Genomic DNA, 27,234 nt, shown 5'->3' on the forward strand with positions numbered 1-27,234 from the left:
ATGAAATACAGAGAGCTGAATGAGGGCTTACAAATCATTCTTTGTCATGTTGAGAATTGGAAGTGGCCCACCCCAGCATTCTTCCAGTGGGAAACCTGATAAACCTTCCAAAAGGCTGGAGGGTGTAAGGCAGAAATGTATATGAACACACATTAGGTAAGGCTTCCAGGGCTACTGGAAATTTTATTTTAATGGATGGGGCATTCATGAACTACCATAGTTAATTGTAGACTGCATGAATCTGAAACCCAAGTCTGTAAAACCTTGGGCAAGTTAATCACTCTGTTCCTCAACTTCCTCATCTGTAAAATGTAGATGAAAATAGCACTTCTTAGGATTGTGAGAATGAAATTAATGCTAGTTAGAATTTAGCAGTCAGTGAATGTTAGTTCTTATTTGTGTATTTAAAAATAAGAAGGAAGCCTTAGCAACTTAATATAACAAATTTTGGAGATACTTAGCAATGTCTATTATCTAGAGGTTTGTATGTTCAGTCATTAAAAGTAACAGACATAGCCCTAACTAATGTGGCACAGTGGAATGGGCATTGTATGGCAAACCAAAAGTTCAATGGTTGGATTCCTAGTTAGAGCATATGCCTGGGTAGCGGTCTAGGTCCCTGGTTGGGAGAGTGTGGAAGACTACCAATCGATATTTCTCTGGCATATCAGTGTTTCTCTCCCTCTCCCCCTCCCTTCCTGTCTCTTCCAAAATAAATAAATAAAAATCTTTTTTTAAGAAGATAACATGCATAGAGTGAATTCTTTTGGGTTGTGGAATATTGTGTGGTTTACAGTTATTGGTCCTTATTAAAATATGTAGTTTTCCTAAGGAAACACTAAACCATGTTTTCTGCAACTTTGTGTTAAGTATATTTAAAGAGCCCAATTTATTGGGAAAAAATTCATTCTTGTTAATTCACCTATGGTTAGTAATGGTAATTAATACACCATTACTCTCAGTTATCCCAAATTATGTACCTGGATTATGAGACATGAACGGAGTTAGTTGTGGTAGTCCTCAGAAAAGATGGGAATGTTCATGCAGCACAGAGAGATGACAATTTTTAAACCGTTCATAGAAATAGAGTATACTGAAAGAGAAATGCTGCGTCGCTCACCCAGTAACTGTAAAACACTATACTCAATCACCCAGAAGACCAACAAGTGAAACCATCTAGCTTTTAGGCTAGGAATTGCTGAAAAATTATAATATACTATATTTAATATAGGAAATGAAACAAACATGCCAAATTTTAAATAATGACAAAAGGTAGATATAAAGGACCATAAGTGAGTGCCTGATTAATTAGCTAAGCAATTTGCAATAATTAGTGTAGAAAATCAGGAGAGAAAGAGAGGTTTTAATGTCACGTTGATGGAAATTTCCTTTTAGGAGGAAGCAGTTTGGGTTGACCAAGAGATAAGAGATAAACAACAAAAATGCAGCCGGAGTCAGATCGTAGAAGATCAAGAGTTTTGCCGAAAGACATTGGGGATTCATTTCATAGCTGCTCACCACATAGACAGATATGCACCCCATCTTGTAGATTTCAGAGGTGCATAGCTCCCTGTTTGTGAAGACATTTGGGAAGCCCAGGACTGTTTACCGGCTACTACGCAGCACTAGGCCTGAGGAAAGAATCAACTGTAGTCATGAACTGAAGGTTGACTTTAACCTAGGTTAACTAGGTGGGTAAAAGAAACTAAGTACACATGTCTTTAAAGGTTTAGTAGTTATTAAGATCAACATTCTTATTATGTATAGCGAAGACTCAGATACTTTTTATTGACATTTTTAATGAAAAATAAAAAAACTGTACTTGAAAAATAACTAAATAAAATTTAAAAAAGAATCTAAAGAGTATGTGTATCTGAATATATTATTTTTACTGCAAAGTATTTCTGGACCTGTTCATAAGAATTTTCAAAACTAAAATGCCAACAGCCTATTTGATGTTATTTTTAGTAAGTTTATATGTGTGTGTTCTTGAGGGAAATGATTTGACACTTTCTCTTTTTAAAAATGTTGGCTTTGTATTTAAGCAGAAAATGATGCTAGAGAGCTTTTTCCCTCCCACTAAGTTAGGGACAAAAAAATTTTAATTCTAAGCCATTAAATGAATGGTTCTAGTTATGTATGAGGTTCTAGGTTAAATTTCCATTGTGAAATATAATTGGTGGTTTTTGTCTTGTTCTGTTTTGTTTGCCACAAGTATTTTATTGATTACCTGCACAGTTTACTTAGGAGGATGCCAGAACTTACAAAACATATAATCCATAAGCATTATTTTAGCTTATTTACATTGATTTATTGCCAAAGTTCTGTTTACTCTATGTTTAAAGTTACTTCCTACTGAGTGGGTCTCAGGATTTTCTTTTAATATTAGAAATATAATCTTAGAATAAAACTCAAGAAGTATTTCTATAAATGTTCATAATGAAGGTCAGTTGGTAGTCAGTGTTCAGAAACACTGAGAGCACTGTTTTACAAGGACTGTAGACCTTTGCATTGTAATCATCAGAGATGATTTAAAAAGAGAGCGTCCATGGCCTTAGCCTCCTTCTCCAAATCATCAGCTCTGGGCATGTTACCTGAGAATTTATATTTCAAAGTAAAACCTTTCGTCTGTGAGTGCATTATAGTTTGGAATTCACTGCTACTACCATTTATGTCATGTGTGGATCCATGTAATCTATTACATAGTTGTAGAGATGGGTGTGTGTGTGTGTGTGATGGATGAATTGAAGTAATTTTAGATATTTAGTAGTCAGATCAGCAATTATCTCAATACTTTTAATAGAACTCTGTAGACAGTATTTTTTTAAGATAGTGCCTTATTACTTAATTTGTATAATCTAAGGCAAATAGTTTCAGTGAGATTATTTCTTACCTGAAGAACAAATATACTTCCTTAATACTTTTTTAAAATACCTGGGCCCAGGCCCCACATAGTAACAATTAAATCAAAACATCGAAGGAATAGGCTGAGTCCTTATAAACGTATATTAAACAGTTCCAAGTGGTTTTAATGTGCAGCTGAAACTGAGAAAGAGGGATCTACACAAATGACCAAAAAGAACAATGATGTTGCTAATTCAAAATTACTAATATTTGGCTTGGAAATCCATAATACTCAAAACACATACTAAAGGTATGACTCTGTAGCATCCAAATCCTGTTATCCCTAACTACTATTCTGTGACTCATTTAAAAAATAATCAAAGAAAATTAGAATCAAATTCTTTCTGCAAAGAATATTTTCTCTGGGTAATTTCAGTTCTCTTTTAGAGGCAATTTCTCTTCCAGTATCTCTACTAAGCTTCACTAGGTTGGTATAAAGTACTGATTAGGCTGTTTGATTGATAAGGGAAATAAAATGTTGACCTTTTCTTGGGGACAGATATATTTAATTAGTTTATTTTTATGATTTTTGGCGTTTATAGGCAACTCAAATATAATCAGGAATTATTTTTAATTATCTATTTTGAACAAGCAAAATATTTTCTAGAGTGTGGCTATGTGCATGTAGGATATCAGCATCAATATGTTGATAAAATTTTATTTTAAAAAATGTTCATAGGACCTAGGCAACCCCATAAAATTAGTACTGTAAAAAGTGCTAAAGTTTATGGCATGGATCAAAATATATGTTCCACAGAACTTTCTGATTTTTCTAATGTGAAAATCTCATCATTTTTATACTTACATAAAACACATCCTTTGATACACACCTCCCTTTATCCAGACTCATTACACAAAGTCATAAAGAATTTCAAGATCTGCTTTTACATTTAGGTAAATGAAACCATATTTGTAACATTAAATTTATGATATTTTCTTACATTTCTCTTTTAGATGCTTTTTGAGAATACCAGTTTCTGCATATGGGAAGTAGATATTGAAAGTTATATGGTTTACAGACAATATCTTTAAAAGACAGACACTCAAGGTAAGTAGTAACTATAGCCTCATAGATAATCTCATTTAAATGGTTATGGTTGCCAGACTGTAATTTGACTTGCAGAACTTGCTTATGTTTTATCACTGGCCCTGTCTAAGGGATTTCACAGCCATATTCATTCGTATTCAGACACAAATTTTTATGCCATAATACCATCTTGACAGGAAGTATTGGATTTTATTTACCATAGGCTGTTATAAACTCGATATATTATTGTGGAAGAAAGCAAATCAATTAAGAAGAGTGGAGAAGTAGCTTCCATCAACTGTGAGCACAACTCACTCTGTAGTGTTTAACTTGCAAAAATAATTAAACAAAAACTACCATGCACTGCACTTCCTTTTTAATGTATTCATTAATCTGTTCTTTAACCATGATAAGAACTTGTCCAAGAACCCTGTCATAGTTTCAGATACTCACAGTATTACCTCTGAATACCAAACCTCTTTTCATTATTTCTTGAGTCCTCCAAAATTTGTTTTGACCTACCATATTCTTTCACTTAGCATGTTCTATTCATACCTCTGGTGATTATGTGCTTAATTACATTACTACATTTAATGTAGTGCTTACATTACTACATTTAATGTACCTCTGGTGATTATGTGCTTACATTTAATACATTTTGGTAAAATTCTGAGTGAGATTATGAGGGTTAAAATTATAAATAATGTTGTATGTCAGGTGTAAATGTGACCTCTAAATGGGCCACTTCCGTTCAGTTCTAGAATCCTTTTCTAAGTGGAAATAAAGACCAGTAAAAATTATATCTTATGATTTATTTCAGAAGAAACCAGAAATACAGATTTTTGAGAAGTCCTAATTTTTCAATATCAGCATAAAATTTTGCCAGTGAAAAAAATCTACTTTTGCTACTGTGTGAGCTAAATAAAACAGTTTATAGCCTCTGGTAGGGGAATTTTTTCCTTTGTTCTATGTTTCTTTATTCTTTTAGAATGCAAAAACTAAGAATCTGTTCATTTTAATTTGTAGTTAGCAGCGTACTGATTTTGCTAGTTTTCTGTGATGACTATTATTGTCAGAAATGACTTCTCTTGAAAATATAAATGATATAAATACTACTTATTTTTAATTCATTTGTACAGTTATATATGGTGAGTTGGTTACTTGGAACAGCTATCCGATTGTTTTCTGAATTATAATAATTAGACAGTTATTTTTATAGTTTCTTCATCTCCCCAGCCTAAAACAGAGCCCTCTAAGGAAAAGAAAAAGGAATCATGCGTTTTGTATTGGTCCTTTTGTACAGAGAACAGAGTAAATCACACTGCTCAGTACATGACACAGTTGTCATCACTGGTCCATGCAAAGCACTTATTTTATTTATTTATGAATTTTCATTTATTCTCATTTTCACTCTCATGCTCCTGACCTCAACCCATGGGCAACCATTCTCCTGTGATAGTCTAAAATAATATCCACTATACTGTGTCTTTGGTTTGCATGCAATATTGTCCTAATATGGGTATTGTATACATGTATTTTAAATTTTTTAATGGAAATGTTCAAATAATTAGAAAAGGGAAAATAATATTTTGAACCTCCATGTGCCCATCTCTCACCTTCAGCAGTTACATCCCATGATGAGCTTGTCATAACTGTATCTCTACCCTGCCCCTCCCCCATTTGTATACATGAAATTCTAATACGTGTAGATAGTATTGTGTTCTGTATCTCATTCTGGTTCCTACTATTTTATATTACCTAACTTTATATTTTCTTATTTGCCTATGTAGTTGTGTTTACATTGCTTCTGACTGCTGCATCGTATTCCATGATTTGTAGCTACCATGTTTTAACTCTCCATGTTTACCAGTGACAGCCACCCTGGTTGCTTCCAATTTCCTGTTACAACAAACAATGCCTGTTGAACATCCTCACACTTGTCCTTTCGTGGAATTTTGTGAGGATTTCTTTAGGATGTACACCAAAGATCAGAATTGCTGGGTAATGGGATATGTGTTTATACTTAATATAACCAAGTGCTGCGAGATGCTCTACCAGATAAACACTTTGGTCCATACTTTGCCCAGCATTAACCCTTCATTGCTGCCTACCCCTGCATTTTTGAGCTTTCTCATATTTTCAGCCTAATGTGTATAATTTTATAGCACAGGGTTTTAATTTTAATTTCCCTCATCACTAATGAGTTTGAGCATCTCTTTATATTGTTGTTGCCCTTTTGACTTCCCACTTCTGAAACTGGTTGTTAACATTTTTTCATATTCATTCTTATCTCTCAATGTTTTTTAAGAGTTTGTTGTGTATTTCAGATACTCATTTCTGTCAGTTTGAGATATTAAAATATTTCTGCTTCTCTTCTTTCAACATTTTGATTTTGTGCATGAGGTTCCTCAAGTAGACATTAATATTTTAAATGTTCAATTAAAAACATATTCTTGATGTATGTTGTTGGTATAGAAAAATGCCACTCATGTTTTAAAATTTGATCTTGGTTCTGGCAATGTTTCTGAACTCTTGTTCTTAATCGGTTGTTTTTTTCTAGATGGAGTATCTTATATTGATTACAAATAATGACAGTTTTATTTCTGTACTTTTCATCTGTATGTTTTTACTTCTTCCCAATATCTTTGGTCCGTTTCTTGGGAACTATGTTGAACAGTTGTAGTGACAGTGGGCATCTTCCTCTTATACAGGTCAACTTAAAGAGGATGCATCTAATTTCTTAATTTAAGTGTAATGTTTGCTAAAAGTTTTCAACACACAATGTTTACCAAGTTAAGAAAGTTTCTTCTATTTCTAGCTTACTGTGCATTATCATAAATAGCTATTGAACCCCATAAGATGATTTTTTATGCATCTGTAAAAATAATCATATGATATTTATCCTGTGGTATATTAATGTTATGAATTATATGGATAGAATTTTTACTGTTAAACCATTCCTGCTTTCCTAATTTATACACTACTCGATCATGGTGTATCATTTCTAATACATCATTGTATTTGATTAACAAATATTTTATTTAGGATTTTAGAAGATACATTCTTAAGTGAAATGGGCTGTAATTTTTTTAATTTTCCTCATCTGGTTTCACATTTAAGATTACACTAGCTTATATTATAAAATGAGATAGGCAGATTTTATTCTTTTTCAACATTATCTAGAGCAATATTATGATATATGAATTTATTGTTTCTTAGATATGTGTTAAAATTCATGTAAAACTGTCCGGTTCTGATTGAGAGATTTCTTAGAAAGGTACTTATGCCTTAATGCTTTTTGGTCTATTCAGTAGGGTTTTTTTTCTTAGCTTCTTCCCAGTCCCCTTCCCATGACACCTGATGTTCTCCCCATCTGCAAGTATCACCCGAACCCAGTGTCCTTTGAGTCAGAAAATACCCAGAAAGCCCTGCTGTCCACTTTTCAACTTAGCCATATAATGGTCATCCTCTTTAGGACTGACCAGAGATTCAGCATCCTAACCCTGACCAGGGTGCTCTCATCTGCCCAGTCTGGCTTCACTCGAACTCTCACTACCACATACCTAAACTAAACCTGTACTCCAACAGTTTTTGACTTTCTTATAACCAAAAACTTTGGTTAATGATGCCCTGAATTGACTTCTTTATATTTCTTAAAACTGTTGCCATACTTCTGAAAAATATTTTGACAAAGAAATAAATAAGGAGTTAGGTTCAGGGAAGATTAGTGTCTGGGAAAATTGAGGCAGTCACCTGTTCTAACATTCTTCACAGTATAAATCAAATTATAATTAACTCTGGAAGGTTGTCACTTTCCCTCCAGAGTTTGAAACATTATAATAAGCATGTGTGTTATCAAAAAAATTAAAGATATCTCCACCTAACAAAACATGGAAGTTCCTAGACCTACTAACAAAAATATATTGTCAATGAAAATATAATAGTTAATGTAATTTCAGTACATTTGACTGTGCTTTCACCATCTTGATTCAATTTTTCTCACACACTTTGACAGTGTATCTTTATGTCTTTTTGAAAAACGTGATATTTATATCCTCTCTAAAATGACTCTTGTACACCCTGACATCCTTTTTCTCCCTCACCTTCTCTGCCTCCATCATGTTGCTATTATCTACTTTAAATTCTAAGCTATGGTAATCAAATTGTCTTTTCCTTTGCTGTTAGCTATTTTTTCTTTTTTTTTTTTTACTTTTTTTGGGCAATGGGGTGTGTGTAATCCTTTTATTAGCTCTTCATAGGTATCACTACATTTCATCTTTTAAATTCTTGTTTATTCTATTACAGTTTTCCCAGTTTTCCCCCCTTTGTCATCCTCTACCCAGCCCACCCCCCACTCCCACTGCTCATCCCCGCCCTGTTGCTCATGTTCATGAGTCATTCATGCATGTTCTTTGACTGATCCCTTCCCCTTCTTCCCGCCATTCTCCTCACCTTCTCACACCCCCTTACTTCTGGCAGCTGTCAGTGGGTTCCCTGTTTCCAGGTCTCTGGTCTGTTTTCCTCATTAGTTTATTTTCTTCATTTGAGTCCTCATGTAAGTGAGATCATATGCTATTTGTCTTTCACCAACTGACTTATTTCACTTAGCATTATAGTCTCTAGTTTCATCTATGCTGTTGCAAAGGATAGGAATTCCTTCTGGTTTCCTTGTCCAGCATAGTATTCCATTGTAAATGTACCATAGTCTTTTAATCTGTTCATCTACGGATAGGCACTCAGTCAGTTTCCATCCCTCGGCTATTGTAGATAGCACCACTATGAACTTAGGAGGGCATTAAGTTCTTTTGAATTGATTCAGGATTCTTACGGCATATTCCCAGAAGTGGAACTGGTGGGTCATAAAGCAGTTCCATTTTTAATTGTTTGAGAAAACTCCATACTGATTTCCACGGTGGTTGCACTAGTCTGCATTCTCACCAACAGTGCACTAGGATTCCCTTTTCACTGAGATTCCCTTTTCACAAGAATTCCCACATCCTCATCAGCCCTTGTTATTTGTTGATTTATCAATGATAGCCATTCTGACAAGTTTGAGGTGATATCTCATTGCATATCTCTGATGGCTGGTGATGTTGAGCATCTTTTCATATGTCTATAGTCCATCTGTATGTCCTCTTTGGAGAAGTGTCTATTCCAGGTCCTTTGCCCATTTTTTAAAAGGATTGTTTGTCTCCCTGGTGTTGAGTCATGAATTCTTTACATATTTTGGAGATCAAACCATGTCTGAGGTATCATTGGCAAATATGTTCTCCCATACAGAAGATTCCCTTTCCATTTTGATGACAGTTTCTTTAGACATGCAGAAGCTTTTAATCTGATATAGTCCCATTTGTGTATTTTTTCCTTTATTTCCCTTGCCTTAGGAGATACAGCCACAAAAATATTGCTGCATGGGATATCTGTAATTTTACTGCCTATGTTTTCCACTAGGACTTTCATGGTATCATGAATTATGTTTAAGTCTTTTATTCATTTTTATTTTATTCTGGTATATGATGTAACTTGATCTAGTTTCATTTTTTTTTGCATATACTAGTCTAGTTCTCCCAATTCCATTTATTAAAGAGGTTATTTTTGCTCCATTCTATACTTGTGCCCCCTTTGTCAAATATGAATGGACTTCATTGACACGGGCTTATTTCTGGGCTCTCTGTTCTGTTCCATTGGTCTATATGTTTGTTCTTATGCCAGTATCAGACTGTTTTGATTACATTGGCCTTATAGTATAGTTTAATATGAGGTACTGTGATCCCTCCAACTTTCTTCTTCTTTCTCAAGATTGCCATAGCTATTCGGGGTGTTTTGGGTTCCATATAATTTTTTGAAGTATTTGTTCTAGATTTGTGAAATATGCCATTGGTATTTTAATAGGAATTGCATGTAATCTATAGATTGCTTTGGGGAGTATGGACATTTCAATGATGTAAATTCTTCCAATCTATGAACAGGTTATATGTTTCCATTCATTTCTGTCTTCCTCAGTTTATTCCTTCAGTGTTCTATAGTTTTCCAAGTACAGGTCTTTTACCTCTTTGGTTAAACTTATTTCTAGGTACTTTATTTTTTGTTGTTGTTGCTATAGTAAATGTGATTTTGTATTAGTTTCTCTTTCGGATAATTCATTGTTGGAGTACAAAAATGCCATAATTTCTGAATATTGACTTTGTATCCCACTACTTAGAGGAGTTTTTTTGTGGAGCCTATAGGGTTCTCTACACATACCAACATATCAGTTGCAAATAATGACAGTTTTACGTCCTCCTTTCCAATTTGGATGCCTTTTATTTATTTTTTTTGTGATTGCTGTGGCTAGGACTTCCAGTACTATGCTGAGTAAGAGTGGTGACAGTGGACACCCTTGTGTTGTTCCTGATCTCCAGGAAAACGCTTTTAGTTTTTGCCCACTGAGTATGATGTTGGCAGTAGGCTTTTCATATACAGCCTTTATTATGTTGTTATGCTGCCTCTGTTCCCACTTCTAAGTTTGTTTCCATAAACGGGTGCTGCATCAATAGATGCAGAAAAAGCACTACATCAAGTGCTTTTTCTGCATCTATTGATTTGATCATGTGATTTTTATCTTGCATTTTGTTTATATAATGTATCACACTTATTGATTTGTGAATTTCTTTTTAATGTATGTTGAATCCAGTTTGTTAGTATTTTGTTGAGGATTTTAGTATCTGTGTTCATCAGAGATACTGGCCTGTATTCTCTTTCTTTGTTATGTCTTTCCCTGGTTTGGGGATTAGGGTAATACTGGCCTTGTAAAAAAGTTTTGGGAGTCTTCCCTCTTGAATTTTTGGGAATAGTTTGAGAAGGAGAGGTGTTCTTTTTTCAGTGTTTTACAAAATTCTTCTGAAAAGCCTCTGATCCAGGACGTTTGTTTGTTGATAGTTTTTTCATTACTGCTTCATTTTTGCTAGTTGTTATTAGTCTATTCAGGTTTTCTGCTTCTTCCTGATTAAGTTATAGGAGCTTATATGTTTCTAGAAATTATCCATTTCATCCAGGTTGTCCAATTTTTTTGGCATATAGTTGTTATGGTAATTTCTTAGAATCCCTCATATTTCTATAGTATCAATTGTTACTTCTCCTCTCTCATTTCTGATTTTATTTATTTGAATTCTCTTTTTTTCTTGGTGAGTCTGATGAGCAGTTTGTCAATTTTGTTTATCTTTTCAAAGAACCAGCTCCTGGATTCATTGATCCTTGAATACTCTTTTTAGTCTCTATGCCATTTAATTCTGCTCTGATCTTGATTATTTCCTTCCTTCTGCTTGCTCTGGGCTTTGTTGTTGTTCCTCTAGTTCTTGCAGATATAGGGTTAGGTTGTTTATTTGAGATTTTTTCCTATCTTCTCTACAAAGGCAGAACTTTCCTCTCAGTACTGCCTTCACTGTGTCCCATAGGTTTTGGGTTGTTCTGTGTTCATTTTCATTTGTTCCCAGATATTTTCTGATTTCTTTCTTGTTCTCATTGGTAACCCATTCGTTATTTAATTGCATGTTATTCTGCTTCCATGTATTTGAATGTTTTTGAATATTTTTCTTGAGATTGGTGTCTAGTTATAAGCCATTGTGATCTGATAAGATGCTTGATGTGATTTCAATTTTCTTCAATTTGTTAAGGCTTGTTTTATGTCCTACCATATGGTTCACCTCTGAGAATGATCCACATGAGTTTGAGAAGAATGTGTATTTTGCTTCCTTGGAGTGAAATGTTCTGTAAATATTATTTAAGTCCATTTTATATAGAGTGTCATTCAATTCTGCAATATATTTGTTGATTTTTTTGTTTGGGAGATCCATCTGTGGTTGACAGTGAGGTGTTAAAATCCCCTACAATGACTGTATTGCTGTCTGTCCCTTAAAGTCCTTCAACATTTTCTTTATATACTTAGGTACTAAGTACAGTACCTAATATTTTACCTAATATTACCTAATATTAGATACACTATATTTTTATGTATACTTAGGTGTCCCTTAGGTACACCTATATTAGGTACATATATGTTTACCAGAGTTATATCCTTCTGTTAGAGTATTCCCTTAAGTATTATGTAGTAATCTTTTATGACTTTGTTTTGAAGTCTTTTGTTTGATACAAGTATTGCTACCCCAGGGTTTTTGGGGTTTTTTTCTTATCCTTTGCATGGAATATTTTTTTCCATCCTTTCACTTTCGGCCTCTGTATATCTTTTGTTATGAGGTGGGTCTCTTGTAGACAGCATATATTTAGGTCATGTTTTGTTATCCCTTCAGCTACCCTATGTCTTCTGGAGCATTTAATCCATTTACATTAAGGTCATTATTGATAGGTACTTTTTCAATGTCATTTTTTCCCTTTGTACCTGTGTCCCCCACCTCTCTATTTCTTCTTCTTAAAGCCCATCTTTTAGCAAATCATACAGTGCCAGCTTGGTGGAGAGGTACTCTTTTAGCATTCCTTTGTCTGGGAACCCCTTTTTTTTTCTTTTATCTTAAATGAGAGCCTTGCCGGATAGAGTAGTCTTGGTCGCAGGTCCTTGCTTTTCATTACTTGGAATATTTCATGCCAATCCCTTGTGGCTTGTAGTGTTTCTGTTGAGAAATAAGCTGATACCCTTATGGGACTGAACTCCCTTGTATGTTATTAGCTGTTTCTTCCTTGCTGCCTTTAAGTTTCTTTCTTTGTCTTTAAATTTTGCCATTTTGATTATAATGCGACTTGGTGTGGACTTCTTTGGGTTCATCTTGATTGGTACCCTCTCTGCTTCCTGTACTTGCATCACTGTTTCCCTCACCAAATTCTGGAAGTTTTCTGTCATTATTTCTTCAAACAAGTTTTCTATCCCCTTCTCCTTTTCTACTCTTTCTGGTACCCCTATGATGCAAATATGGTAACATTTTATGTTGTCAGAAAGCTCTCTTAAGCTATCCTCATTCTTTCTGAGTCTTTTTTCATTTTGTTGCTCTGATTGTTTTTTTTCTATCTTGCCTTCCATCTCACTGATTCAATCATCTGTTTCTTCTAGTCTACTTTTAATTTCTTCTAGTGTGTTCTTCATTCAGATATTACATTCTTCATTTCTATCTGGTTCTTATTCAAGATTTCTATGTCCTTTTTCATGTTGATACAGTTCCCACTAAGTTCTTTGTAGTTTTCCCTAAGTTTCTTGAGCATCCTTATAACCACTACTTTGAACTCTGTGTCTGATAAATTTCTTTCCTCAATTTCACTTAGCTTTTTTCTGGAGATTCTTCCTTTCACTTACAACTTGTTACTTTGTCTCTCCATTTTAGTTGTCTCTTTGTGTTTGTTTCTATGTATTAGATTGACTTGCTTTGACCCTCTGTCTTGTGGGTTGGCCTTGTATGTCAGAAGTCCCATGGGACCCACTGGTACAGATCCTTGATCTGATCTGGATGTTCTACGTATGACCTCTCTGTGGGTTATATGGACTCTCCTATTGTATTTGTGTCCAATTATTATTGGCCTATTTGTTGGTGGGAATTCCCCTGCATGTCTGACTAAGAGACTCGACCCCTGCCATGTTTTGCACGCTGCTGTGTAGGTGCTGTCAGAACAAAGCAAAACAACATAAAAGCAATACCAAAACAAGCAACCACAACTTGCCACCACAGCAATGTGAACTACAGGAGAGCAAAGAATAACAAAGGAAAGCAAAATGTAATAATAAAGAAAAGGGAAAAGAAAAAACACTATGAGAAGACCAAAGGAGAGAAAAGTGGTTATGAGAGGAGAAATGGGAAGAGAACTACCATTTGTAGTGAATTGAAAGAGGAAAACAGGCAAAAGAAACACAGAAAAAGTAATAAAAATATTAAAAGAAGAGGGGAGGGGAACAGTAGAGTAATCAAAGGTAAGATTAGGAGATACAAGATAAAAATTAGAGCACAAAAAATAAAAGAAAAGTAGACTAACAGATAAATAAAAAGGCTATGAAAAAGAAAAGATAGCTAAGATAATGAAAAAAGAACCGAGTGGATTTGTCTCAGCACAGTTCAGATCTCGTCTTCCAGTTTCTCCCTTTGGATGCTGCTCTGATGTTGGAGTCTGGTGTAAGCCAGTGTCAGGTGCTGTCCATGTCTGGCCCTTGGCTGCATTTTAAAAGCTGCAGGTGATCCACAGTTTGTGGCTGATTCCTCTGGGTTTAGTAGCTCCTAGGTTGGGGCAAGCTGCTCTGCAAAGCTGGCTTTTACCAGCCCTAGATCCTGTTTGTCAGCAGATGCCCCAAGTCACCACAGGGTCTGCCTCTGCCTGTCTCTGCCTGCTGGCCTGCTGTCAATCTTAGACTAGTTACAGACCTATTTCTGAGAGGAATTCTAGCAGGAATGGGGTGTGGTTTCTGAATCTTTCATAGCAGGTACCTGTCAGACTTCAAGAAAGGTGGTGGGTGTGTTCCCCCTCCCCTGAGCCACTAGTCTGGGTCTGTCCAGGAATTATTTCCCTCTACTCAGCAGGGCAGGGGCCCTAGCAGACTTTCAGAGCTCAGATTTTAGGTGTGCTGATGCCAGGAGAGTGTTTCTGTGGCTCTCCCACGAGAGGGAAGCACCAGTCTGTTTCCCAGAACAGTTTTTGGATTGGCCAACCCTACTGCCAATCTCTGATGACACCTGAGTCCGTTTATGTTGCTGTCTCCTCAGCAAGGGTTAAGATGCAGCATTGGAGAAAAGAAAGGAAAAAAAAACAAAACAGAACTCCAAGACAAAGCAGTACTGAAAAAAGAATAAATGAAATTGCTGAGTGAAGCAAGCAGGGTTTCAGAGGTGTGGCAAGGGGATTCCAGAGGGTGAGAGGAGTGGCATCCCACAGGGTAAGGTAATTGATTTTCTTCTTGGAGGGGCCAGCTTGTCTCAAGAAAGATGGCTGCTGTGGAGCCCAGGGATATCCAGACCCTGAAAATCTTCCGTAACCTCTCCCCCAGTACTCTCCCACTTCACACTCTCCTTGCAGGACTCCAGTCCACCAAAAAGATGGTGGGTTTGTCTCCAGCAGTTTTCCTCTTTTTCCAGAGCCCAGAATCGCCATGGTGCAAGACTCCTTGATCTCCAGATCCAGGTGCTCTAGGAATGTCCCTTCTGTGGGTTATGTGGACTCTTCTGTTGTATTTGGGTACTGATTTTTATTGGCCTGCTCATTGGTGGGACCTTTCGCACTTCCAGCTGACTGAGGGGCTCAACCCCTACACAGCCACCTCTGCCTTGAGGGCTTCTAGGTATAGGTTGGATCCCAAGTTAAGGCATGTAGAAGAGGCCTCCTATTGACACCTCTCCCCCTCTCTCCCTAATCAGTAGATTATACCCTGCATGCATCACCATCTTTCAAGTCTCATAGCATCCTGCTGGGGTGAGGGAAGGGGAGAGTCCAGTAGCAAAATTGTAACACTGGATGGTGGCAGGGCACTCATGCTGCTCCTTCCACTGAGTCTCAGCCTCCAGCCCTTCCCACTGCACTCACCCCGAGTTCTCTGCAGCCAGTGCTGTTCTGGCCACCTCTCTCCACCCCCGATGCTCCCCGCTCCTTGGCCAGACCACAGCCTCCTCAATCAGACACTGCCCTGGTCCCATTTCCAGCAGCACCCGGTGCTGAGGGGCCACAGCCCTCTCCCTGCCAAGTACCACAGCCCCCAGCAATGGCAGGGTGTGGGGCCCTGGATAGGGCAGAGGGCACAGAGACAAGTCCCAGCACTGAGGCATGGCTGCTTTGGCGGCTTCTTCCTGAGGAGGATATTGTATTTTCCTCAGGATGGCTCCCATTCCAAATCTGTGCAGCCAGACAGGCCAGGCTGGGCAGCAGCTCTGCCAGGCCAGCTCGGGCTGCCCATCCCTGAGTGTCCACTCAGGTGGTCAGTCACTTGCACACTTGTCTGTGCACATGCTTATTCACCGTCACTTTCACTCACACTCAGCTAGATTTTTTAATTGATTTCTCTGTGGTTTAGGTGCAAGACCCGTGCGGGGCTGAGAGCAACTTGACAGCGTCCAGCTACTCTGCAGCTATCTTGGAACTGCCCCAACCCCTTCTGTTAACTATTTTTAAGGACAAGAAACTTTACAGAGATATTTGATCAGCATTACTTTATTCTTCTTTTAAATATTTTCTGGATTTGTTTCTCTTTCTATTTGATTATTTCTTCAACAACAGGTTTCTGAGGCCTTGGATGCTTGAAAATATATATTATCATATCATAATTAAAAGACCATGCAGCTGTGCATAAAACTCTAGCTTTTAGGTTGTCAGTAATTTGAAAATCCATGGCTCTTTTGTTCTCACTGTCATTTTTTAAAATGCATTCCTTATATTTTTCTTTTTCTTTCTGTGTCCTTGTTATTTATACATTAGCACCGACCATCTGTTAACCTTTCTCGTACATTTTTAATGTTTTTGCCCTTCGCTTAGTCTTGAAGATTTACTCAAACTGGTCTTTAAAGGAATTAATTTATTCCTCATTTTAGTTCTACTGTTTATTTAATCTGTATGTTTCAGTTATTAGATTGTTCATACCTACATTTCTACTTGCTTCTTTGTTTGCTTGTTTTTATTTTGTATAGCTATGCTCCCTTCTTTTTTTAGTGTGTTTATTATGCTAATCTTAAATTCTTGAGTCAACAGAGCTAATATTCTGCTTTTCTTAGACTCTGAATGCCAGTATGTTCATTGTCTTTGGAAATAGTCAGGCTCTTTAAAATGTCTTCATATTTTGACCCGTAAGATCATTTTCCCCAGGGCATGTTGGCTACTCTATTTGGCATTACCTACGGTGAAAGGCTAGCACCTAGTTCATGTCATTCTCAGTGAGCTCAGAGGAAGGGTGCTAGGTAGAAAAGCCCAAGTCCACCTGAGAAATGACGGTTGGTAATTAGTCAAGTTAACATAATGATGCTTCCCGTCTCCCTTTCTCCCTTATCCCTCCAGGAAAAAGCAGCATTCAAGGCCGGTGGTTGCATTTCACCAGCTCTAGGACTTGGGAGGAAGCGGTAGGAATATGACAAAGTTAGTCTCCACATGTTTTTTTTCTCAGCTCTTTAAACTACTCTGTTTATTTCTGAGGACATTTGTACAGTCCCTGCAGATGCAGAGACAGTCAGTTTTTATCTCAAGGCAATACCAGGAAAGAATTAAAAACGGAAAAGCAGAACTCTAATAGTTTATTTTCTGTTTTGTCCTCCCACAGCCTAAAGGCTGCCCCCTGCCCTGGAACCCCAGGTTCCAAGGCCCAAAAACATTTACCAATTCAAAACAGTCCTCTCACCACCGTGCCTCCCCAAGAGATTTTGAGTTTTCTTACTTCTTGTGTTTTTTTCCTCTCTATAGTTTTGTGGGAGCTGATCCTTGCAGAGGGACCCAGCAGTTTTTCTAATCCCACATTTTGGTGTTACCTATCTGGAAGAAACTCTGACCAAAGCTTTACATTTTTGTGTGCCCTTTAACCCAGAGACCACATTTCTATAAGTTTCTCCTAAGTTTGTTTATTACCAAGAATGATTTTATCATAATATTTGAAAACAACTTAATTGTCCCATTAGGAGTTCATTAAATAAATGTATATTCATAGAATAAACTATTCTGAGATAATACATTATTGAATAGCTATACACACATGCACAAAATGTAATAGAGATTATATGTTAGTATAACATAATGGAGAGATTTATTTTTGCTGAGGTTTTTTGTACGTCCCCAGATTTCTGAAATGAGCATATATTGCTTTTGTACTCCAAGTTAGTATACAAACAAATAGATATTTTAATAAAGCACTAGTGATCAGCTGAAGTGTGGGGAGTTGGGTATACCAAACATTTAGTTTATGTTTTTCTTTTCTATTTGTTCACTTTAGTGTTGTCTGAAAGTTTGAAGTCAAGGGGGAAAAAAGAAAATGTATTAATTTATATAATTTTTATTGCCTTATCAAAATAAAAAAAACTAATTCATCTGAAAGAGCAGACATTTTTCTCTTAAAGATATAAAGAATAGTGGACATCACAGTGATGTTTATTTAGAATGCTTACTTGACCTTTCTGGGCTTGCATAAATATTCATTACATGCGAATATTCAGCATTATTTGTATAACTGTATTAAAGTACTTTACAGATTTATTATGTTATGTCCTTGTCTCCAGTTAGAAGATCCTCATGAAGAAGATATTGTGCCAACTTGCTCATGTACCCTCATACGTGTGACACATGGAAAATTAGGAATGGGAAAGGATGATTGGAGCTGGCAGTTAGATCATTGGTTTAGTTTCAGTTTAGTAGTAGAGTAAAAGTACAGTAGATAAAGTCACGGAGAATAAAGTAGAAGGAAACAGAATGGAAACAGTCACATTCTTTTCTGTAGTTTGTCTGCAAGAGGGTGACTTGCCGTATCATGAAGGAAATGCTTTACAGGGTTCTGAACATTACCAAAATCAAATTGCCATCCAAGACTAAAGAAAAAAGTAGTATGATGATGAGAAAAGGGACTCAAATTAAAATAGACTTGTGATTATTAAATAGCAGATTATTTTGCTGTTGAGGTTTGGCAAAAGTTAATCACGTTGTTTTCCCTGTGAGTCCTTACCCAGACCTAAAGTAAACCCACAGAGATGCATGGGAAGGCAGCTAAATCCAGATGCTTAATGAAACTGTGTTAGGAACATGTTGCCCCAAAACCAAGAAATGATAGTCGATAGGAACAGACCAAGAAATGACATTAATGAATTTGGCAAAAACTTTCACACAAATTGTGTACATATTCAAAGACTTTAAGAAAAACATTAAAATTTTGAGATGCGCCATAAAATATATATTGTTTAGCTTTAGAAATTTCCCGCATCTGAAACAAAATATCCACTGGAGGGTTTAGCAGTGCATTAGACACTACAGAGAAAAGGCTTGGACTTAAAGAAATCATCCAAACTAAAGCATAGGGTAAGACAACTACAAAAGTTTGAACATTACATCACTGTCTTGATATCATGTGGTAATAAAAAAAATGTATAATTAGAGTTGCAGGAAGAGGAAATATTTGAAGAAATGATGGCTGAAATCTGACTACATTTGATGAAAAATATAAACTCTATAAAGTCCTAGAAAAACAGGAACTAACTCCAAACAGGAAAAATACCGCACCAAGACACATATCTGAAAATCAGTGATTAAAAACAAAAATCATAAGAGTTCAAGGGAAAAAAAGGGGCACATTATATACAAAACATGAAAGATGCAGTGAAAGTCAGAAAATGTTAGAATGAAATTAAGATCTGAAAGAAGAAAACTATAAACTTAAAATTTTATATCCAGCAAACGTATCTAAAATAATAACAACAAAACAACTGAAATAATACAGCCAGTAAACAAAATGTTATAAGAAATGTTAAATGAAATCTGAAGGCAGAAAAAGGTAATACTTAAGTAGAACACAATTCACACAACAGAATGAAGAGCCCCAGAAATGGCAAATACGTGGGCAAATATAAGACTTCTTTTCTTTTTAACTTTTAAAAAAGATAATCGACAATTTAAATTAAAAATATTAATAAAAGTAAGAGCAGTAAAATGTATGACAGAAGTGAAGAGAATGGGAGGGTGAAGGAGGTGTGTCATAAAGTCGTTACGTTATGTAGGAAATGGCATAGTATTATTTAAAGGTAGCTTGTGAGAACTTAAAGATACCTATCAAAACCCCAGAATAACCACTACAAATATAAAATAGATATAGCTAACAAGTCAATAGAGGAGAGAGTGGAGTACTAAAAAACAGAATTTGTTCAAAAGAAGGCAGAAACAGGATGAAAGAAGAGATAGGCCAAAAAAAATACCAGGGTGGCAGATTTATATTCAACTGTATGATAATTATCTTAAATGTAAGTTGTCTAAACACTCCAGTGAATTGGATTTTTTCATTAGACTGATTAAAAAAAAAAAAACCTGTAAAGAATTCTGTGCTGAATGGGTTGACAAGCTTTTTATTAAAGGACCGGGTAGTAAATATTTTGTGCTTGTTGCTGTTCCATCTACTTAATTCCTTCTTCTGTGATATATAAAAAACAGCCATAGACAGAATGTAAACAATTGGGTATGTCTGTGTTTCAATAAAACTTTATTTATAAAAACAAAACCAGCTGGCCCTTAGGTTGTAGTTTGCAAATCCTTGGTATACTAAAAAGAGGAAGTGCATTTTAAATATAAAGGTGCACATAGGTTAAAAGTAAAATATACCATGCAAACACAAATCATAAGAAAGTTGAAGTGACTCAATATTAGAGAAATACCTTGACAGACATCTTTACTCAAAGTAACGAAAAAATTTATAATGATGAAAAAAGACAGTTTATCAAGAGGACACACTGCCCTAATTCTGTATGCACCTAACTAAGATCTTAAAATATATGAAGCAAAAATGAATAGAGTTGAAAGAGGAAATAGACAAATCCACAGTTAAAATTAAGTATTTCAACTTCCTTTCTCAACAACTGTTAGAAAATGTAGACAGAAATCAGTAAACAGACCTTGAACAGCTGTAAAATCCAACCTGACCTACATAATTGACATTGGCAGAGCAGTCGGTAACAGCCAAATACACGTTCTCTACCACTGTGCGTGGAACGGGCTCCGTGATGGACCGTGAGCCGGGCCATAAAACCAGTCTCAAAGATTGAAATCATCCAGAATATGTTGTCTGTAAAAACTAGAATTCAGTTACTAACTAATAACAAAAAAGTTTATAAAATTCCCAAATATTTGGTAATTAAGTATCACACTTCCTAAGTAACCTGTGTGTCAAGGAGAAACCATAAGGAACATTAGAAAATATTTTGAACTGAATGATAAAACACAGCATATTAAAATTTGTGGAATGTACCTTAAGCAGTTCTTAGAGAGAAATGTATCATTTTAAGAGAAGGAAAAGCCAATTAAATCCATTACTAATTAGAAACAAGGAAACACTATAAAAGCAAAAGTAACTATTTAGGAAATACCAAAAAAATAGGGAAAGCCAGTGAAAGCAAAAATTGTTGTCTGAAAATATCAATAAGATTGATAAATCTCTTACTAAACTGACCAAGGAGAGAAAAAGAGAGAGCCCATTAGAATCGCCAGTGGGGAATCTAGCTGATGACAGCCGTTCTCTTCATGAATCACACTGTTGCACGTGGCCTGGCTGCTCTTCCTCAACCCTCCTCCTTGGTGGCCCCGGGTGCCCTTGTGGGATCTCCCTTCCTATTTCGTGGTATTCCCTTTTACTCCCTCCTGTGTTGAAACTCCTGTTGCTTAAAATTTAAAGAATATATATTTTTGCATATATTTTATAAATATACATATATTTAGAGGGAAGGGAAGGTAGGGAGAAAGGAGGAAAAATATGGATGTGTGAGAGAAAAAATCTATCAGTTGCCTGTTGCACGTTCCCCCACCAGCGCCAGACCTTCAACCCAGACGTGTGCCCTGACCAGTAATGGAACTAGTGACCTTTCAGTTCACCAGACGATGCCCAATCCACGGAGCCACGTGGGTCAGGGAGCTTAAACCTTTTTTTAAGGTTTGCTGTCTCATTTTTGTGGAACCAGTCCTCTAGGAGTATCATGAGAAAGGATATACAGGAAATAATTTTTCACTTTCACTAATCTTTTTACTTTGGTTTCATTTATGTTGCCTTAAGCTGTTCTGTTTTATAAAGGTAACTAGAAATAGTTATGTAAATATGTTTTTGCACCACTATTAAAAAATACTTTCTCTTTATTTAGTCTCTGTATCTACATAAGGGAAACGTTCTGAAAAACAGTCTTTCATAAGGAAGGAAATTCAAGAAGCTGTTGCTATAGAAATAATTAATCCCTCAGATAAGCTTTATTACCCAGAATTGGGTTTAGCAAAAAAAGATATATTTATCTGTGTAGATTACTTATAAATCACATTAAGATTTTTTTATCACTAATATTAACAAGGCGTGGTATTTCTTGTGAAATGCAAGGAGGCAGACAGTCTGTCAGCCCAGGTGGTCAGAGGGAATCTGAGCTGGAGTCGGCGCTGGTTCTTGTTGTTTTACACAAATGTGAGCGGCATTGCCTCATTCATCCGCAGTGATTGGGACTTTCACATGGTGTCAAACAAAGGGGATTTTTTCCTAGGTCAAGTGGTGTGTGCATGTGAAAAAATATATATAAGTACATATTTTATATATAATATATACAATACATAGCTTTTGAAGTATACCTCCATTAACATTTACCAAACTTTGGAAATCAGCAGTTAATACATGAAAAAAATACGTGGCAGATTATATTTGCCAAAACTGGCCACGGACGTATTTCTAATCCCACACGCTCTTCAGAACCTTTCTACTCCGTCTCCAAGAGGTGGGTGGAGTCTCTTTTCCCCTCTCAAATTTGGCTGCCTTGGTGAGTAAATGCAGTGGACACTAGGTAGCTTCAGAAACTTCATCATAAAAGATACTATGGCTCTGCATGGTTCCGTCTCTCTCTCAGGATGCTCACCCTTAGAACCCAAACCCCCATGTTGTGAGGAAGCCTAGGCCAAACAAGAGGCCACCACCACCCCAGGTGTGCAGTTGAGCAACTGTCAGATAAGTTCAGTCCCAGGCCTTTGAGCTGCCCCACCTGGCACCTCGTAGAGCAGAGATAAGTTATCCCCGGTGAACTCTGCCTGAACCAGCAAACAATATAACTGGTTTTTGTTATGCAGCAATAAGTAACTGGTACCAAAACAGTTCTGTTTTCAAATAAATTTGGAAAATCTTACTATAGCAAGAAAGTTTCTTTGCTACAGCAAAGCCTTTAGTGTGCTAATATGTATGATGCTCTCCAAGAAGATCATGGAGTATGTACTTGCATAGAGCATCTCATGTATCATTTGATTTGAGAACGCATTTCCATAGTCATCATTATAAGGGCTGTGTTCTACTAATAAACCATCATGCTCATTCTTATTCTTCTGTGCTTGAAGATTTAAGTTATTTATAACATTTTGCTGGTACATGTGTTTTGGTAAAAACTTGCTTTCTCTTTTAGTTATTTCCACAGACTCTATTCTTTGGAGTAGAATTACTTTGCTATCGCATCTAAAATGTCTAATGACTGCCTACATTAACTTCAAAGAAATTAAAATATTTCACATTACCATGATCAATATAGATTGTATCTTTTTTCAAACCCCTTGTTAAGGTTTAACATTTTTCTTTTTGTTCTTTCATTGCTAAAATGTAAAGTTGAACTACCCAGTTGTTTGAATTTCTTTCATTTATACCAAGATTGAACAAGGCTGGATCTTTTTAAGTGACCCCCTAGTACAGCACTACAATCCCTGGGTCCTCATGGTCCCCTGACCGCTCCACCACCAGACACCTAGTTTGATTTCTCCGTGTCTCTGGGCTTTGGCTTTCTCCTCCATAAAACGAGGATCTCAGTATTACCTATCTCCGGTGGTTGTGAGGAGTAAGTAAAATGCTACACATGAAGCATTTGACTTGGTTTTTTATATTATATTATTTTAAACACTCAAAGAATGCTGAGTAATTTGAGATTTTCTCATACAGAGAAGTTGTAATGATTTTATATATTCTTGTAATTTCATCATATATATTTGATATAAGAACTTTGTCATATTTATCTCATGGTCATCTTCCTTTTTAATCTTTTGATTTTGTTGTATAAAGTTATTAAATGTTTATAATTTTTTCTAATGTTTAATAATAAAATTGCCTTCCAACTACCTGCAGAATTAAAATGCTCCTCTATGGTTTTATTTTTTCTTTCAAGAAAGTGCAGTGCTATCAGCAATATTAGATGCACTAATCACAGGAAGAGAGGGTACCTATCCTTAAGTAGCTTCTAATTAGTCAGAGAAGAACTGTATGTGTCACAGGTCTGCAGACAGACAAAACCAGTACAGGACATATATGCATATAAATGTGTCTGTGTGTGTGCATACATGCATGCTTGTATGTAAAGATATTCACTTCAAGCAGTTAGCTTTTGAGATCATAGTCTCTCAAGTATGAAATTTGTAGCGCAGGCTGGCAGACTGAAAACTCTCAGGCAGGGAGTTGATGCTTCAGTCATGAGGCAGAATTTCTTCTTCAGGAAAATCTCAGCTTAGCTCTTGAGGCTTTTCAACTGATTGGATGAGGTTTAAACAGATTATGGAAGATAATCTCTTTTATTTAAAGTCAACAGATTGTAGATGTTAATAGTGGTTAAAAATTCTATTAAATACTATCACAGCAACTCCTCAATTAGTGTTTAAATGAGTCGCTGTGATACAGCTGAAGGTGATGCAGAAAAATGACCATTACAAAGACAAATAATGGGGCAGGCTTTTGATGATCATTTTAGTATCAGTACATTTCCTCATTTCAGCATTAATGCATACCTTTAATTGTGACATTTAAGAAAAAAACAAAATAAATGGACTAACATATTAAAGGGGGAAAGGTTTACAATTAGCATAGATTCTATGGATTTCTTCCTGATACTTTCTTCTATAACATTTCTTATGAGTATCTAATAATAGCAAAAAAGATACCATATACAGTAGAGAGTATGACTGGTGATTTGATTATTAAACAAATATATCATGCCAACTAAATGAATTTTAAATCCTCCAACATCTTGTGAGATGGTATGTTGATCCTATGATTTTGAGGTCCCTGAATGTTTTGAGCCTCTTCTAGAATTGCCGTCTGAGACTGAGATGCATTCTCGTAACTGCACTGGTAGTTTTCCCACTTTCTTTAAACATTTGCTTAAGTGTCACCACCTCAGTAAGGCCTGCATGACCACTCTTTTAAATCGCAACACTCTTCTACCTTGCCTTGCTTCATTTATTTTCCATAACATTAAATTTTCTAATGCATAATGTAACGTACATATTTATCATGTAACTGCTCTGGAAGCTAGGTCACTAAGGCAGGGATTTTGCATTGATATGGGTGCTTTCTCAAAGGGCTTGAACAGTAAGTCGCAGTTTTTATGAAACTGTAACGTGTAAGGCAAGTGTAAATAAAATTTAAATGTTTTCCAACAGAAATATGATCATTTCACCACAGAAGAAATGACATGTTCTGCACGTGCCAATGAGCTCTGAAAGGAAATGTGTAAAAGCACGAACATTGAAAGAAGCCTTTTGATCTAAAGAGTTCGACTTCATATGCTTTTTTTTACTGATAGAGGCAATTTTTCAACCTTGTTTAAAACATTTTAAATTATCAGAAACACTGTTTATTCATTCATTCATTCATTCACTCATTTAGAACACACACGTGTGCTCCAGCCACTTGTAAGGAAAAGTTCTAGGAGCTGTTGCAAAGAGTGAAGGCAACAAAGTCCCTGCCCTCATGGTGCTCACTACCTATGGCCAGAGACAAGCAACACATGTGTAAATAATTAAATAGTACAATGTCAAAAAGTTACATTGTCTAAAAAGAAAAATAATATGTGGTAAGTAGGTGAGGGCTGGAAATGTTATTTTAGATAAGGTGGTTAGTGAACACTTACCTGAGGAAATGATATTTAAGCAGAACCCTCCTGAACAGTGTAAGCAGGAGCTGTGAATGGACAAAGATTGGCCCAGGCAGCAAAACGAAACAGCAAGTGAAAAGGCTGTTGGATCAGCAAGAACTGCTGGAGGCACAGCCAGAAACTGAGTGGGCGTGGAGACAGTGAGGGAAAGAGTGTCTGAAATGAGGCTGAGGAGATAGTGGAGCCAGGCATGTAGGGCCTTAGAGGTCATATTAAGGAATTTAACATTTAGGTTTTATTTTTACTGACAAGAAGCCGTTGGTGGATTTTGAATGTAAGATTCATGTGATGTATGAAATTTAAAACATCTTCAGAAAACATGTTGAATGATAATTATAGTGTTTTTATTTTAAAAAAACAATTCTTTTCGTGGCCAGTGGGGCTCAGTTGGTTGGAGTGTTGTCCCGTAACCCTGCAGGTCCCAGGTTCAATTTCCGGTCAAGGCCCGTGCCTTGGTTGTGATTTCCATCACCCGTCAGGGCATGTGCAAGAGGCAACCAATCAGTGTTTCTTTCACATTGATTTTTCACTTTAAAAACCGTATAATAATAGATTGATAATTTTTTCTCTGAATTTTTAAATAATTAGAAATCCACAAATTAAAAGGCACTTAAAAAACTAAGAATTAATATTTAGTAGCTAAATCAAGGGAGATGCTCATTTTCCTAATAGGCAGAGTGTTAATTCAATGTGGAAAAAACATATTTATATAAAAGATGAAAATGCATTTTATCAAAAAAGAAATGTTAATGGCTAACAAGTACCTATATGAGAATATTTCTTTTCATTTCCCTGCCTTTCCCTTGCACTATGGTAACATATTTCTAGTAATCAATTGCTGCCTGTTACTGTATTTCTTGTTATCTTCACCATCTTTTTATAGAGTCTCTGTTATCAGTGCTGTGCTAGTTCCTTGTTTTTATTACTCATGACTGAATGTAACAGTCTTAACTGGCTAGCTGTTTTTAAGAAGTGTGCATGTGTGTATGCGCGTGTGTGTGTTGGTAGAGAGGATGAAGGTAAGGGAGAGTCCAGAAGATCATTCCAGATTTACCAGTCTTCACAAAGGAGTCCTTCCTCTGCTGCCACAGACAGAGGATACGTCCTATAGAAGTGGCTGGTTTGTGTATCCTCTGAGTTCCCTCCACCTTCTCTGCTTCTCTAAATCTGAGTCTAGTAGACTCATAGATTCTGCTGACAACTCAGCTCACCTCTGTTCTCATACCTGTGACTTTAAAAATGGCCTGTAGCAACTTAGGGTGCGCTGTATAACTTTAGGGCATATTTCCCCCCATTTTCTGGGATTCACACTGTGGGCTCCTCACCACTACATTTCTCCAAAACTGCTTCTCTTTACTTCTGCTCATGCAGATCCTACCAGTTTTCAACTGCTTTTATTGGAATCCTGATATTTCTATGTTGTATGCATTTCTTACTTTGGAGGGAAGAACAGACAGTCAGATGGAAGGGACAAAGAGACAGAAAGAGAAGAGAAAAAGATGAATGAAGCAATCAGCTCTAGGAGAAAAATTCATGATCCAGAAAGCAAGAACTCGGGAATACATAAAACAATGGAGAAGATAAATTTCGAGTGGACCAAACTTAGAGAAAAAATATTTATTTCAAAGATGAAACTAGAAAATCTCAAGAAAGACTGAAAATTATGGGAAGGATCTTAAGCAATATAAAAGATAAAAACATAAAGAGAATGAATAAAAAACTAAATAAAATGACTAGAGAGAAAATTTTGTATTTATG

The 27,234-nt window shown here is 36.2% G+C and overlaps 1 protein-coding gene across 8 annotated transcripts in view; it reads left to right on the top strand.

Annotated features, from left to right (window-relative positions):
* MBD5 (methyl-CpG binding domain protein 5) overlaps positions 1-27,234 on the top strand; it is a 461,494-nt gene that overhangs the window by 160,279 nt on the left and 273,981 nt on the right. For 7 of the 8 annotated variants that reach the window (XM_053670699.1, XM_053670694.1, XM_053670695.1 and 4 more), the window contains one exon: positions 3,859-3,952. The gene's annotated coding sequence lies outside the window, so the exon portion shown is untranslated. Of the gene's footprint in view, positions 1-1,281; positions 1,692-3,858; positions 3,953-27,234 lie in introns of those variants that run through there. The other variant, XM_053670700.1, reaches the window with a different exon arrangement.

This window comes from Artibeus jamaicensis, unplaced genomic scaffold, assembly GCF_021234435.1.
Source record: "Artibeus jamaicensis isolate MK-2021 breed Jamaican fruit bat unplaced genomic scaffold, CSHL_Jam_final contig_603, whole genome shotgun sequence".
Lineage (NCBI taxonomy): Eukaryota > Metazoa > Chordata > Mammalia > Chiroptera > Phyllostomidae > Artibeus > Artibeus jamaicensis.